The sequence below is a fragment of the Lonchura striata genome, chromosome Z, assembly GCF_046129695.1.
Source record: "Lonchura striata isolate bLonStr1 chromosome Z, bLonStr1.mat, whole genome shotgun sequence".
Taxonomy (NCBI): domain Eukaryota; kingdom Metazoa; phylum Chordata; class Aves; order Passeriformes; family Estrildidae; genus Lonchura; species Lonchura striata.
The window spans coordinates 35,798,547-35,814,470 of record NC_134642.1 but is presented as its reverse complement, the minus strand read 5'-3'; the positions used below and the strand labels follow the sequence as shown (position 1 = coordinate 35,814,470).

Here is a 15,924-nt window from a genome sequence, read left to right as displayed (position 1 = left end):
TCCCAAAACTGATTATGCTCAGTGGCATATCCCCTCCTATACAGTCCCTCCCTATCCCTCACAATTCTCTCACCCTTCTGTTCCCAGCAAAGAAACAAGAGGAAATTATAACCAACATCAGGTGTATTTCAAGTGAAGCCTGTAATGCCATTTTTTCCATAAATCTATTTCCCATTAATTATTTATTTATGCATCTGTAGCCAAATAGACAATGGTTTGTACTACAAAGGGTGCACAAAATGGACAAATAACTATACAGTTTCTTAATCTGACTGCCTTCCTCCTGCAAAAGGTGGCTTTATCTTTGCAGAAAACATAATGCAAAGGTACAATGGTGAATTGAAAGGTCAATCTGACCTTCACTTTGACAGGTTTTAGACATTAAGGTTAATACACCCAGAAGATGCTAGCTCTGTCTCAAAGCCCCTTTTCTAAGCACTATTTTGTGTACAGAAACAATGTTTCTATGTAGAATCACAGAATCATTTGTGTTGGAAAATACTTTCAAAATCATTGAATCCAACAACATACATTGTTAGACAACAAGCCCACCAAAGAGAAGCACAAGCACAAGCAATACTTAAATGACATTTTAAGTGGCTTTAGATAAATTAATGCAAGCGTGTCAGAGGACACTGACACTGATGGACGCAGACTGTGGCACTGCTGCAGGACACTGTGTTCACACGCTGTGCTCTCCTCCATCCACCCTGCCAGGGACTGGCATCCCACAGGCACCTGCAGGGGATGCACCCAGGTGCCTCCCAACCCCTGCGTGTTCCCCCCGTGCCACAGAAATGCTTTCATTAATGATACATCATAACCTCATTTTTCTTGACTAGGGTTCATCTTCTTTTCATTACAGATGAAATAATTAGTCAACAAGGAGGATCTGCCATTGCTAAAAGACTAAGCTCTAACGCAAGAACCCAACTGGCATGAACTACATTTCAAAACCTGGGTGGAGCCATATAATCTGTTGTTTAATGGGAGACTTTGCAGCTCTCTGTCACACTGAAGCTTCTGCATTTGCATTTGATAATACAGATACACTTTCCATCCTGCAGTTCCCCCCCCCAGAAATGTATACTTCTAAACGAAAAGAGAAGAGGGCACCAATTCAAAAATAGATGTAAATTTAATTCCACCAAAACTGGAAATTTTTGAACAGAATATTTTAATCTAGGTAGTATTTGTGAGCCAGAACTCTGACAAGGACATATTGTAAACTCAAAAAAGAAAACCCATTCCTGATCTAAAATAAAAGCAGTGCTATTTAATTACTTCACCATATTCTCCTCTGGCAAAAGCATCAGTTAAGCAAATAAAATATTCTAGTATAGAGCTGTGATTCTGTATGGCTTTGGCCAGGTTGACAAATAGAACTAGTATAAACCTCAAAACCTGGGAGGGAAACAGTTATCTCATTAAAGTGCAGCACATTAACTTGCCATCAGCTCTGCTTCGTGCTGTGCTATGAATAAATTAAATGTGAATTCAGAAGAATTCTGACTGTCTGTGTCTGACAAGCTTTATTACTGTGCATATACCAGGAATCATCTCCCCAGTTTGCAGGGAAAAAAAAAAAAAAAAAAAAAAAAAAATTAAGGAGGCAAGAGAAAACAGTCCAAGTCTGTCTCTGGCAGTGAAGGTTTATAAGCTAAATTTAAAATGCCAGAGATGGCCTCACATAAATGTCTTAATGGCAAATGTGTAAATGGAACCAATCTTTTAGACAGTCACCGGTGAAGCAGATATTTTGGTGACCTACCCTGAGCAACTTCTCCTTGTGGTCAAATCTACCGAGAGTCCGTGGTTCATGCAAATGCAATCCAAGCTCTCTCAAACAGAAATGCAACCTGAGCACTCTCTGATGGGTTTTGGCTCAGTCAGGCAAAGGAGAGGTCACTGAATAATATATTTTCCTGGGGCAGTAGGAAAAATTCTGAAATTCTTTGTCCTTTTCTCTTGTACTGTTACTTTATCTTGGAGCATGAAGGGTCTCCAATATGTTAGCTGTGTTTCATGCATTTCAATGAGACAACATTTGACCATGAAAAGCAGGTATTAACATTTCTTTTCCATTATATGATCTTAAGTTATATCTCACTAATAAAAATCAGGATTTGTGACCATTTTCATTTATTTCAAAATACAAGCATAATAAAAATTAATGCATTTGAATCAGGCAAAACCGTAAAACAGCCAAAACACAAATGAGGACGAAGTGAGACAACCATCACTCTAGCAGCCTCAGGTCTTCCAAGACACTACCATCACTCTAGCAGCCTCAGGTCTTCCAAGACACTACCAAAAATGCAAGTATTCAAGACTGGAAGCCATTGATGTGTCTGTGCCTACATTATATTATTCTTCAGGTGTGTTCAATAATCATGTATTAACATATGATTTTTGGCATAAGCTTTTGAAGACCTTATGGCTGCTTTAGCTCATTACGTGATGCAGCATTACGTGATGACCATCAAAGGGTATGCAAGAGCAGAATTTGGGACATAGGCATGACTATGAATAGCAGTACATGGTAAGAAAGACGTTGATGTCCTGGAGAACGTCCAGAGAAGGGCAACAAAGTGAAGGGTGTGAAGCATAGGTCTTGTTAGAAGTGGTTGAGGTAGTGGAGTGGTTTAGCTTGGAGTAGAGGAGGCTCAGGGGGACTACATTGCACTCTACAACTCCCTGAAAGGAGGGTGTAGCCACATGGGGGTCCACCTCTTCCTCCAAGTAACAAATTAAATGAAAAGGAGAAATGGCCTTAAATTGTGTCACGGCAGGATTAGATTGGGTATTGGGAAGAATTCCTTCACTTAAGAGATTGCAAGCATTGGAACTGGCTACCCAGGGAAGCAGCAGAGTCACCACTACTGGAGGTATTTAAAAGATGGGCAGACATGGCATTAAGGGATATGGCTTTGTGGTGAATCTGGTAGTTTTAGGTTAATGGTTGACTTGATAATTATAGAGGTCTTTTCCAGCTGAAACGATTCTATGTTTTTCTCCAAATGCACAAAGCACCTTGGTCTTTGGCAAAATAAAATCCTGTAGCTCCATGCTTATTTACCTTGCAGATGTATTAAACCATATAATGTCAGCAAGTCTCTTGGACAGAACCACACTGAATTTCTAGCAGTTCAGATGATGGGGAATTAAAAATTAACCTTCTACTCATCAATATTTCAATACCTTATTAGGTTCCATTCAGTGGAGAATGTCCTTAGCACATGTCCTTACAAAACAATCACAGCAGAGCTGGAGAGGATGACAAGCATTTAACTGAAGAAATTAGAAGGGCACAGAATTATCTCCCATTTAATTGCTAAAAGTTATGTTGTTTCAGAATACACAAGTTACTCTACAGATAAAATCTATGCATTTCATAGAAGGTTCCCTCTGATGTTGGTCAGAAGTCCTGAAGGAGCTCACCCTGCTCTGCTGACCATACAGTGCTTTCCCAGAGTCATTTTAGCTACTAAGGAGGCTTGGAGGCAGAGAAATGGCATTTGATCTGTGGCCCGAAATCCTACAGTTTTGTGATCACAAGAGACAAAGCATCAACTCCAAGTCATTCACAGGGAACGTGTCTCTGACAGAGTTACTGAGCTGAAGTGTAATCTTGCAAAAATATAAATTCAAAGCATACAGATGCTGTAAGTGCCTGGTACCCACCTGCAGCAGGAGAGTAGGTTGTACCTCTCATATAAAGAACTTCTGGGGAATTAAAGCCCCCCCACAGCAAAACACAATTCCCATATCTAGTTTTTTACCCCCCACCAGATTTCTCCAGCCAAATCAGACAGGTCATGTACAGGTGTTGGGGGAAAAAAATAAACTGAGAGAAAGGAAACAACTATAATGTACCTTTTAAATGAGAGTTGTCCAGACATCATGTGATCTGGCAGTTTAAATTAACTTCTCTGGCATTTACAAGTGATAAAGAGGTCAAGATATTAAACACATAGTAAATAATTTGCCTCAACAAATGCTGTTTTTATGTGGCAAACAGTACAAGAATAAGGTACCTGAGCAGACACAACTTACACATGTTCTCTGAGAGATTTCACATGGGTTCTTGCTGCTCAACTGCTTCTGCATTACCTGGCGTAAGCACTGCCACACACACAGAAAACAGAGGAATAGAGAACTGCAGAAAATGGTGGCAATGTTCACTCTGGAAAAGGACTGTTGAGCTTTTCAGGGTTTCCTACAAAGATGTAGATTTTTTTAAATAGGTCCTTCTTTTCTAACTTGTTCATCTATCACTTGATTTGTCCCATATTCCATGTGCAGCTTGCAAAATGGATTTTAATTTCATCCCTTATAAACTTTCAACAAGGAGTTGTCATCTGAAGGAAAAAAACACAGAAGAATATATGTGCACATATGCAAACACACCCATACATCCAATGTGTATTGGAGTCAATGCAATAATTAAGACATATCCAAATTATTATACCTACTAACCAAGTGATTACTTCACATCATGTGAAACCTTACTCTTTATAAGTTAATGGGGAAATCTGCTTTGCTGGGGAGAAAAAGGTTTTCTCTTGTCTTCAAAAATGCAGATTTTGAAACAACCAGGATTTGGCCCAGGAACAGTATTTTAGTTCCTGAGATCTCTACTCTCTCTCACACAATCCAAAAAAGCCCAGCAGCCAGTCCAACACCAAGTGTGGCTCATTATCCTGTTTGATTTTGGAGTGGGGTTTTTCTGTTTGTTTGTTTGTGTTGTGGAGTTTTTGTGGTTTTGATTTGTTTTGTCGTTTGTTGGGGTTTTTATAAATAATTGAAAATTTTAGTAAAATTACCCCTGTGTAGAACTTAACTTTGCTAAGCCACAGGCAATGTCTGCTCCTGATATTTTAGTCTACAAGGAGAAGAGATGGACAGACAAAAAAAGGTGCAGAGGAAGAAAAATACTGGTGGCAGTCAAAAATGAAGAGAAATTTCAAATCCCTGTTAATGTTAATGTTAATGTTGGTTTGGCCTCCTGTATCCTGCACAGGAAGAGGAACTCAGCTCTCCTACATGGAGGGATGTCTAATGAGGATCTGACTCGAAGTAAGACCATGCTCATCTCTGGCAAGTGTTTGCTTATGAAGATGCCCCTGCTTATTGCAAGGGGTTTGGACAAGATCAACTTTCAATGTCCCGTCCAAATGAAATCATTCTGTGATTCTACAATTCTAACCAGCTGCACAAATTTAACAAAATTTAAAACAGCACATAACTATTCCTTTCAGCACACGAGGCCGGTGCCCAAGTCCAGTGCAAATCTTTGATCTTCAAGCCCTCAAGTAGAACACCCAAGTGAGAAAACTCAGGTTTGCACCAAGGACAGAGGGGCAGGTTGGTCCTGTGAGTCCCTTTTTAATAATGTTTTTCAAAGAGCTAACTTCTATAATTAAGAAACCCCAGTGACTGAAGCATCTCTTTGCAGTAAAAGTGAGTGAGCTGTCTTGAAGCCCAAGCATGACTGATACTAGTCCTTTCACTCAGATTCAAGGAGATAAGTTATCTACAAAGCTCTGTGTTCAGCTGGTTACAATATTTGAGGAAGAGAAGGTTAATCTTTCTGGTACTTTTAATAGCCACTTCTCAAATCAGTGGCACAGCTGGTGTCTGATGGGGTAAGGACACCAAATCCTGCCAGCTCCAATATATCAATTAAGTAGTGATGAACTCTGAGAAGAAAAGGCATACTGTGTTTTAACCTCTTTACCCTAAAAAGCTGTACACAGAGGATAATTATTAGAGCAGATCACTATAGGTGAAAAAGTAACTCAACATCTGGAAAAAGCCACAAATGAATAAATTACATATACACACACACATATGTAAATATATATACATATACACAAACACACACACACAATTTAAAAAAATCTTTCTACATACATATGCATTTGTATATATAAATTTAAAAGTTTGCAAGACTCCTTTGAATGTCAGCCTAAAGCGTACCCCTGCAACATGTACAGTCACCTTCAAAAGGCCGGGATGATCCTTGCAATCATTTGTTACATTCTAATCCTACTCACTGTCCTTTCCAAGAACACATGTCGAAATCAGCAAGACATCCAGATTCAGACAGACAGTAGCTGCCCTGCATTACGAAGAGGGAGGCACCCTGAACATTGTCACAGAATGGGGTGACTTTTAAAAGGTCTTGAAAACATAAAGAATTCTGTCCACAGGGGAGCCCCCATGTATTGTTCAGATGGGTCAGCTTAGGACAACATGTACATGGACCTCAGCAGTGACCTACCTCTGACTTCTTGAGAGCATGGTTTCATGAATTCCAGATGAATTTAGAAATTCAAATTTGAACTTTTACCAGTTCCATGAAAGTAAAATCATATATCCATTTTACCTGAGCAAGTCAGCCAAAATCTCAATGAGCACTTTTTAAATACATCAAGTATCATGGAAAAATATTTGCATTTTATTTATCTTCACTTGATATTAAACATGTGTAAGCTTGCAATTTATACAGATATTTATTTCTTCTGACACCAGTGCTAGTCATAAACAAGGAATTAAAAATGTTTTCATTAATTTTACTCTTCTGCTGATCATCTACCAAAGGTTCTCTGTCTTCATATGGCTTGTATGTTTTTATTCATTATTTTAAAACTCAGATATTCACACTCCATGCATAGAATTTTCTGCTCGTATTACGTATCTTAGTCCACAGTTTGCTTTGATACAGTGAATTCAGCTGGGACTAATAGTACTGTCTGAACTTTGCAGGCTATTCATCAGTCAGATTCATCAATTTATTTTCCTATGAGCAGTGGTGAGTAAAATCTCACTAACTGTTGTCCCACACTTAATTGCTTTGTGTATGTTAGGCAATGGTTCAAGCAAGTTCACTTGGTCAGTGCATTCAAGAAGGACCTTTTTGTAATTTTAATTTACTAGCTCCCAAAGGTTTGTAAGCTGCTGAACCAGGGTCACAGCCACACTGCACCCTATTCACATTCTGACTTTTCCTGCTTTGAGCATATGGATAAGCATTTAGAATTTAAGCTTCTATAAAACATCTCGAGAACAAAGCTCTACCCAAGCAATTTTTGATGACAAAAGTATTAGACTTTAGATAGAAAAACTTAACACAAAATATTGCTAAAAACCATGTATTTCCTTATTGCCATAACTTGTTCTGTCTCACACAATCTACCCCACTGTGGTCTATGTTTATAAATTCATTCTAAAGAGTCCGCATTTGACATCTTACTCTGCTTCAGGGAATGTAAAAATCCAAAGAAAAACCCTTACCAAACATTACTTTTTTCTTCCAAAAAAGGATTAGAAGAAGAAGTACCTAATTGCAATGCTACAAAATAAAAGTTTGATTTTTAAAATATTGAAGAGGAAAAATATCACAAGAAAGGTGAAAAGACAGTGAGAGTAAGGAAAACAAAAATTCTACAAGTCAATGTGATTACACTATCTGTTATGTAAAGCAAATAATTAAGTCTAATAGCTATGAATGGAAGAAATAAAGTGATAAAAAAAATAGTTCTAAGAAATTGCTGAAGCCATGATTAAATATCCTTGATTAACTGTTCCACAGCTACTGTTCTTTGTTCAGTCTGGAGAGCAATATTGTCCCAGCCTACATATCCTCTATAATGTCTTAGTGAATATTTTCAGATATCACTGCCTGCTTCTGGCTCCTAAAAACCCAATTTCTTCTCCTTAAAGCCAAAAAATTATTCAGTGCTTCAGGGCATATACAGGTGAAGCAATTATTTAATCATCCAGGTGATACTCTTCCTGAAGCAGACAGCAAAATTGGCATTGCAGTGAAATATCCTTTCATAACCTTGCTAGAAGTAGCCTCTGTCTCTTGAAGATTTTTTTTTTTAATTTTATGTATTTAATACAAAATAGTGATAATGGTTTGGTTTCCAATAGAAATCTCTGCAAAGTGGTGAGACTACCATACTTTCCAGGACACGTAGGTAACAGAAAAAGGCTTACTTTTGCTAGACCTAAATTAACAAGACATGGCCTTTCATAAAATATTTCCTATATTATTTAATTTGCTAAGCAATAGCATTAATTTTTTATGTGCGTTCAACTATTAATCTGCACCTACACATTCTATTGTTCAAGAGTCCCTAAAGGTAGTATTTTACAGGAAAATAAAAAATTTACATGGCTGGTTTACAGAAGAGAAAAACCCAAGGGATTAACAGACAATATCTGTAGATTCACACCAAAATCTTAGTAGACTAGACTGTTCAACAAACATAGATTGCAACAACTAACTCCACAAAAGTTGCTTTAAAACAGGCTGGATACTTTAACTCTTGAGTGTTCCCAGCACATCTTGGCTCTTTGCCAGGAGTTTCCATCACACAACTCCTGTTTCTGATCTAAACCCATACTCACAAAAACCAGAAAAATGTAACATAAGCAGTTAAAAACAAAACTGAAAAAAGAAATAAAATCTGCATTTCAGACATCACAGAAAGGGAAGCTTTCAACTAGAAACTTTAATATGTGTAGTTTCAGTAAAGTACAGCATTCTGTACAGGGGCATTCATCTCCCCGCAAATGAATCCTTTACAATAAATAGAATATTCATAAAATGACCCAGACATAAGTTAGAAAACACTCAAGGCATGGAAAAACTCACAGAATAAAAATCCTTAGAGGCTGACCTGAGAGGCTTTCTGAATAGAATAGATGGAAGTTTCTCCTGGTCCTGAAAAAGAATGCATCCCTCCATTCAGCAGCACCAAAATACTTAGAAGTGTTTCAGTAAAAGAAAAGCAAAGTTTATGTCAGTTTTTGTAGCTGGCATAACTGCAAGAGTATACAAAACAGCTAGCGGATCTGTCCCTGCCTTTTCCTGGAACTCTGCATACAGTCACTTCTGGAGAGCAGGACAATGGGGAGATGGCAGTACTGCTATTTACATGTCACTTTAAGCATAACACTTCAGTTTGAAATAAATACTTTGGGTTTGATACAGCTTGCAATTACTGAAAAAAAATACATTTTCAATGACTGAAGTAAAACTTTTAGTTTTTGAATGAGAGAATGCCTACAATCTATCCCAAATGGAGTATTCCTTTTTTTTTGCTCTCTTTCATCAACTGCAGATGAGGAAAAACACTTGTTAGCTTCCAAGTTCTTTTCCTCACAGTACAACATTTACTGGAAAATGGACAACAACAGTAAAGGTATTTCAGATCAAGGTTGCTTTACCTCTAAGGCCACAATAAGGAATGGTTATTGATGCTGGACTGTTACCTTGCATGGAAGAAATCAGTTCAAGCCATGGAATAATTCAATTCAAAAGACTCCACAGCAACTCTGAAGCCTCATGCTAAGATGGAGTGCTTTTTCTGGAAAGAACTCTGATCTCACTTTTAACAGATTTCTCTTCTCTATCAGTTATTCTAGCAGTCTCATCAGTAAAAACAGTCAGTTTAATTTCAAGCTGAATATATATGGAGAAAAATGACATTTATATTTCACTTCTTGACTACCCCCAGAGTATGCTGTGATAGTTATAATCCTACCAGAAAGCCATTCTGAAAAATCATTGCTCATATTCATTAACCAGACTCAGAAACATTTTCATACCCTGTAGGAAGAGACAGCTCCATCAAAAATATGACTCTCACAGGGTCTCTAATGCCAGCTTTCTTCATGGTCTTAATGTAGCAAATGGTCTCTTCAGCATTTCATAATTTCTAGTATCAGAATAAAGTGTGTCATTAAAAGCTGTAAAATGACAACTCATGGAATAACTTATGGGACATCATCTTCAACTGACACCCAAGGACACACAGAATGAAATAAACAGGCAGGGCAAAGATCTCAGCATCTTCTCCTGGTATCGCCAGCTTCCTTCTCTTCCCTTTAGTTGGGATAAGGCTCATCATTTGCTCTTCTTGAGGCTTTGGAATTCAGCTTTGACATACTAAACAGCAACACCCTCTTCCTAGGCAACCAGAGAACAGTGATTATGGAGCACAGCATAGGCAAAAATATACTTTTATACAGAATGACACTGTCACATACCTGGACTTAGAACACAATTTGAAAGGCATAATGCCTTCATGAGAGTAAAAAGAGGACTGCATTAAGGGTGGAAGGGCTGTTCAAGCTGAATGAGCAGCGTAACAAATACTGTGGTGATTGTGGGGTTTTGGCTTGGTTCTTTCTTTCATTTGCAGATACAAGGATAGCTCAGAAAGTCAGCATCACTGCCTAAAAAAGAAGATGATAATTTGGTATCAAGTGGACTCCCCAATAGGTACCCCAGCATTTTAACACACATATTCAGAAACTGTGCAAATTTGAAGTAACAGGAATTCTTTTTCAGTGCATATCACAAGAAAAGCTTCTGAGAGGGAGACACTAGTAATTTTTCCACATCACCAGACCTTTTGTTTATCTTCACCTTATGGAAGTATTCTACAAAACAAGACATGACTAGCACCTCAGAAAACCTCATGGAGAGATCAAATTTTCTGTCTGGATCTTGCAGAGGTTAAGGATGAAATGCTGCCAGAGAATAACAACAGTGTAGGCAGTACCCAAAAATAATAGTTGAGCCAGCCTAGCTGAAATCTGATGAGAAGTGAGCTACAGACAACAACTAGGGAACTGCCTGATACAGTATGTGGTCAGGTATGTCCTATGGGTCAGAGACAGCTAACCTCAAAGTATCACTGCATATTGAAAAATAGCATTACTTTTAATTGTTAATATATGTCCCTGCGTCTTCCCTGCTTTACATTTTCTTCTAGGATAAAATGTGATTTGACTCCAGCAAATAACTAAAATATAAACTTACTTGTCACTGAGTTGCCCCAATGACTAATAAAGGCCCAACTGGAGGTTGTCATCCTCCAGTTAAGAAGAGGCTTCTCATAGTATAAAGAGTTCTATCAGCAGGCTGGTTCATCTGGTAAGAGAAAAAGAATCCATAATTTTCTGTTTGTTAAGTAGTGACTTCTGCATAATCATTAGGCTGTAATTTAATTGGTTCAGATTCTGCCACACACACAACAACCTAGACACAGGCTCCAAGGCCACAGATGTTGACTCTTTACCAGACAGAGCTACTCATCACAAAACTTCACTACAAAAGAGTACTGCATTCTGACAGAGCTTAAGATGCCCCCTACAGAGAAGAGCTCAGGGAACAAATCATGTCACATAAAAAAATTCAGTCTTCTAGTGCCTGCCCAGGCTTCTCATATGGATGGGAAAACCATTTACCAAGGCATTCGCAGCATCAAGTTTATACAGCAACAGCTGTGGTAAATCACCCATAGTCTGGATTAACTCTCTAAATTTACAATACCCTTTCAAACTTGTCCCTGATGAAGAAATTGGATTAACTCTCTAAATTTACAATACCCTTTCAAACTTGTCCCTGATGAAGAAATATAAATGCATCTTAATTGCAATTCTCTAAACTATTTCTTCTAAATGCTTTCTGCCAGAAAGTAATCTCAATTCAAGAAAAATTAACAAGGATGGATGAACACTTTTCATCTCTTAAGAAGTTTCTGGAAGTGTTTTGTGGAGAGTTCTCTCATGAGTAAACTTTACAAATATGGTGCCAGCCTACAGCAGACAGGTGCATCAGCTGCAACAGATGATGACCAGTGCTTCTGGGAACAATCTGACATTATCCACATGCATAACGTGTAATTCTTAGAGATGGTCCTGTGCAGGGCCTTGCTAGTCCCTCCCAACTGAGCTTATTCTGTGAATACTGCATCTTATTTGCAGCCACACCAGACCCACCTCCTCTTCATGAACCATCACAGTTCTGAGCATGTGTCTGTCTTAAGTTGCAAATGCAAGATAGTGAAAAAAATTGAAATTAAACAGGACCCAAACATTGCAGCAATGAAGAAGCGCCCTGGTACGCAGTTTTACCAGTTCAGTGCTGCTTTCACCAGTAAGCCATTCAGATTGTCTGGATGCAAACACTTACCAAGATTTATTTTGGATTTTTTAGGCAGTATCACACACAACAGGACAACTGTAAAGAAGTTTTAACCTGTTGCTTTGACAAAGTCATTAATCAGCCTAGCTCTTCATTCCCAAAGAAATGCCTTGAAGCTTATTTTTCTGTAGTCGTCATGAATTCACTTCCAAGAAAAGCAGCAGGAAGTGTGTAACAGTAGGCACAGGCCTACAGCAAGTACCCTTTTACGGCTTCAGTAATTTGATATTCTGATTGAAATTAAAGCTATAAAAAAATTTTGTCAACAGCTTTGACTTTAAGCATCCTAGCTTGGCACTCATAAAGTATTTCAATACTGCAACATTGCTTGATCACAGCGCCAAATTGTCAGAACACAGCCCCCTTCTGCTGTGAGCTTGCAGAACCTTTTACCTGCATGGTTTATCACTCACTTGACTCAAACTTCATAGCAAATTCTCTCACATTCACATTTTTTTAAAGTAAGGCCTGAGCTGCAATATATATACACAGTTCTCTCCAAACAGGGGTGCTGAGTACGAAAATTTACTAGATGGGGTATCGCAGTAATGCATATTTTTGAAGCACACATAAGAACAGCAGAAGTAAAATAGTCTTTTCAGAACCCACAAAAAACTTAGCAGCTGGTGAAATGCCTGGGTATATCCTGTTATTTGACAATAAAATGTTGGCCTTGTTACTGTAAAGTTCACTTATTTTCCCCAACAGCTGTGTAATTAATACCTGTGTCCCTTATTTCTGAGCGCACATTTTCCTTAACTTTTGCTGAAGTCTTCAAAGCAAAATCAGCCAACAAAAGACTCCTGGGCTATGCTTTAGATGCTTTCTGAAGCAATGTTTTGCAAAGAGATGTAGCTAAATCTGGCACCCCTTAATCTCCAGGCAAAGATTTAGGGTAGCAACCTAAATGGCTCATCTGCATCCTTACAGCCTTCAGAATATTTATGTCTCTTTTTTTTCACTTTATTCTCTCTCTTGCATCATTTTGGGAGCATGGTGCCTTCATGTTTTCAGGCAATGTTTATGAGGCTTCCAAGTGCTCACACCTTGCCTCTCTCCCCACTAGAATACATTCAAGATTACAGCAATATGCAACATGCTTAACAACCTTTGCATCAGGAAAAATCCCTCACTTTGGTTCTTTGCACAGGTGACTAAAGGACACAGATAAAACCAGTTGCCTGTGGTTCCCAGACTGAAAGGGGAAGAAGTGCTGCCAGATGCTGCTAGTGTCCACTGCAGTGTCGAGGCAGTGCTCCTAGACAGCACATGCAACCCCTAATGTAAGAGTCAGAATGTGCTGCTAACTAATCTCCATTGCTCTGCAGAACTTGCAAACCTCCCATTTATTTGGAGCTGCTGTAACCCTTTATTTGATTCTCAAGTGAGGCCAGAAACCTTATCTCCGGCAGCTCACCCTCTAATCCATGAAGATGTGCCAAACAACTTGCAGCCTGGTTTCACCTCTGACTGGGCCTTCTTTTCAGAGACCACTTCAGAGATGGGTGATGTAATGCAGTGCTCTGTATGCCATCACATTTTATGCACGTGTTGCTTTTCTGTGAAAAATGTTTCCTTTCCTTGCTAGTATGACATAGTGCAAAGCACACAAATCTCATGTACAAGACACAAAAACCTGACACATCTGCTGTCATGAGAAGCTTTGTATACCTCTTTCTCCTCTATGCTTGGGAAAATGCATGGCTTGAAGGTCAAGTCACTAAATTAAGATCTATAAGACACAGGTTCATTTTCTAATCCTGCCTCAGCATCCATTATTTTAATCAAGTAATTTAGTTTTCCTGTCAACAAAACATCCTGTCATAATAGAGAAAATAATCCTTTATAATTTGTGTTTAATATGGAGGCTGTGGAGATGGCTAAAACATGCACACACTTTCCATACTCCAACCATTTCTTTCAGACAAGCTTTAAGCCTATGTCTTTGGCTCAAGCATCAGCAAAAGCCAGAAGTGAGAAGCCGTGTCCTAGCCTCACCACCAGTATTTTCACACGCTGGTATAGAGGTCTATCTGCTTGGCAGGACTAATGTCAAAGTCACCATCACCATGTCTGATCACTTGCTCTGTGATGTCCCAAGGATCTCCAGCTCTACTACTTTTCTCAGTGCTCTATCCAGGTATTAAAAACTCAATCAATCCTTATCTTCAATTCAATACAGAAATCCATGCAGTGTTTTTGACAGATAATCTTCTGTTCTTCTCAGCATAATTTAAACTATCTGTTTTCAAGCCATCACACAGCAATGCAGTATGAAAATCCAGACTAGATCAGAGACGAAAGGAAGAGGACTGGTCTTTTGGAAGAAGTTGTTCAAAAGAGGCATGATGAATCTTGGTGTTCCAGGGCTTCAGAAGACATAGCAATATTGCTGTTATGAAACAACTGTATACAGCCTCAAATAACCCAAATTTTAAAGCACTTTCTTGAAGAGTATTTTTTGTTCAATGCCAATCTCAATTCCATAGTAATTCCAGGGGGAAAAATTACTACATCTGCATTGGGAGATGCAAAAACAAAGACATTTCAAACTTTGCTTACTCTTGCATCAACATCTTAAAAGAGATGTTGAGACTTTGAAAATAAGCTAGTTTGTCTTTGAAATACCTTGGTCTAAATATTAAAGCACATTATTACAAATAAATGTTAATACACCATGTTTTCTACAGTAAAAAGGAGTAAGTCTGTGAAAGGCCTGCTACCTCAAACACCATTACAATACAGATAAAACCCAAAATATTACTTAGTGGTATTTCAGTCTCAAAATAATCAATTAGACTATATGCTATTTCCTCCTCTTCTGTACATAAGGGTTTGATCTAGCACCATTAGTTGTCACAGTGTATGTGTCAGCTGACTTTACAATAGAATAGGTAAAATCCCCAAACGTGCTTTTCTCTTGTTGTTCCCTGATTTATATTTAGATCATAAGCAAAGACAATGGAATTTTTTGACAAAGCTTAACTGTAAATATGGTGATTTTTTACTCTGAAGATAGATTATATTTTCTTTAATTTAGCTATTTAATAATGGTCCACTTAAAGACTATAAGCAACACAAGCTGGTACTTTTCTTTCTGACAAATGCATTACAATGGGCATTTTAGAGGGCCATATTTAAATTCATCATGTAGTCAGCATTGCTTTCTTCAGCTGTTCAGAGCAATTTATTCATCAAGGGCTAACTGAGGCACACACAGTTCAACCCTGCATAGTGAACAAAGTAAAAATACAGTTACTGCTCTGATTTAGACACATTTTATGTAGATCTGCATTTACACATGGTATAAGGCAGTGAAAAACCAGAGTCAGTTAGATTAATGTTAAAATTTCACCTCTCAGTGAGTGAATCCTGTTATCCAATAAACTGCTGGAAATTAATCCGAAGGAAAAAAGAGCACATGAACCATGAACTAAGTAGAACTTATGAGAAAAGTTCACTTTAAACACAGTAGTTCTCTTCTCTCATCCAGGATCCTTCCTGGTTTGCCTGTAAGTTTGTCTGAATTTTTAAAACACATTATTTTGTCTTACATAATAACTTGTGAGCACTGTTTTAATCTAGAAGGCAGAAAAACAGGCATGTTTATCTTATCCCCACTTACTTTGAAGTGTCATTTCCAATTAGAATACTTGTCCATATCTCTATTGGTTTTACACATACTCTGTTTCTGGCCTGTATCCCACCCTTAAGACAAAGCTGAAGTAACACCTGATGAAAAGTGAGATGTAAAAGGGATTTCATTTTGCTTCTTGGCTTCTGTGTTGCAAGAACAGCATGTTCTTGTAGACAATAGCATTTCCAAAATGAAAAGGTATTTTCCCACACTTGACTTGGAGAAGCTGCTTTCAAGGAATTTAATTTGTTTATCAGCACTTCTGAATACTTTTTGA

The 15,924-nt window shown here is 38.1% G+C and overlaps 1 protein-coding gene across 1 annotated transcript in view; it reads right to left on the bottom strand.

Annotated features, from left to right (window-relative positions):
* PLCXD3 (phosphatidylinositol specific phospholipase C X domain containing 3) overlaps positions 1-15,924 on the bottom strand; it is an 87,808-nt gene that overhangs the window by 61,969 nt on the left and 9,915 nt on the right. The window lies entirely within an intron of this gene.